The sequence below is a fragment of the Tiliqua scincoides genome, chromosome 9, assembly GCF_035046505.1.
Source record: "Tiliqua scincoides isolate rTilSci1 chromosome 9, rTilSci1.hap2, whole genome shotgun sequence".
Taxonomy (NCBI): domain Eukaryota; kingdom Metazoa; phylum Chordata; class Lepidosauria; order Squamata; family Scincidae; genus Tiliqua; species Tiliqua scincoides.
This window is the reverse complement of record NC_089829.1, coordinates 6,145,599-6,146,104: the sequence shown is the minus strand read 5'-3', so window position 1 is coordinate 6,146,104 and position 506 is coordinate 6,145,599.

Here is a 506-nt window from a genome sequence, read left to right as displayed (position 1 = left end):
GTCCTATGGAAACTTGGAAGAAAAACATGCACAACATACACACACAGCACACACATGCTGCCTTCCTTCCTTAATTGGTCTGCCAAGATACTATTCCCCTAATATTGGGTGTAAGAGTTCACTTTGAGAATCTCCATCTCATCCTCCTGAACATAACAAGGGCCTCCTCCTCTGACGGTATTTCCCCCATAAGACTCACACCTAGAGACCTTGTAAAAACTTCATTAGTTGGGGGGAAGCTTTGATTAAAGCAACCACGCAGGGGGGCTCTCCTTGTGCCCCCCTTTTCTCTGAGTCAATATTGGTTTTAGAACAGATGTGGCCAGGGGGAGGCAAAAGACTGTCAAAAGAGAGACAGACACAAGTAGGATGACTGGTGCCGGAGAAAGGACAAGGGCAGGGCACAGAGTCTCCCCGGTCCTAACCGCTTTCAGAGAGGCCAACGGAGGGACTTTGCGGTAGGATCAGAGAGGTGGGGAAAGTTTAGAACATGTAGTGGAAAAACC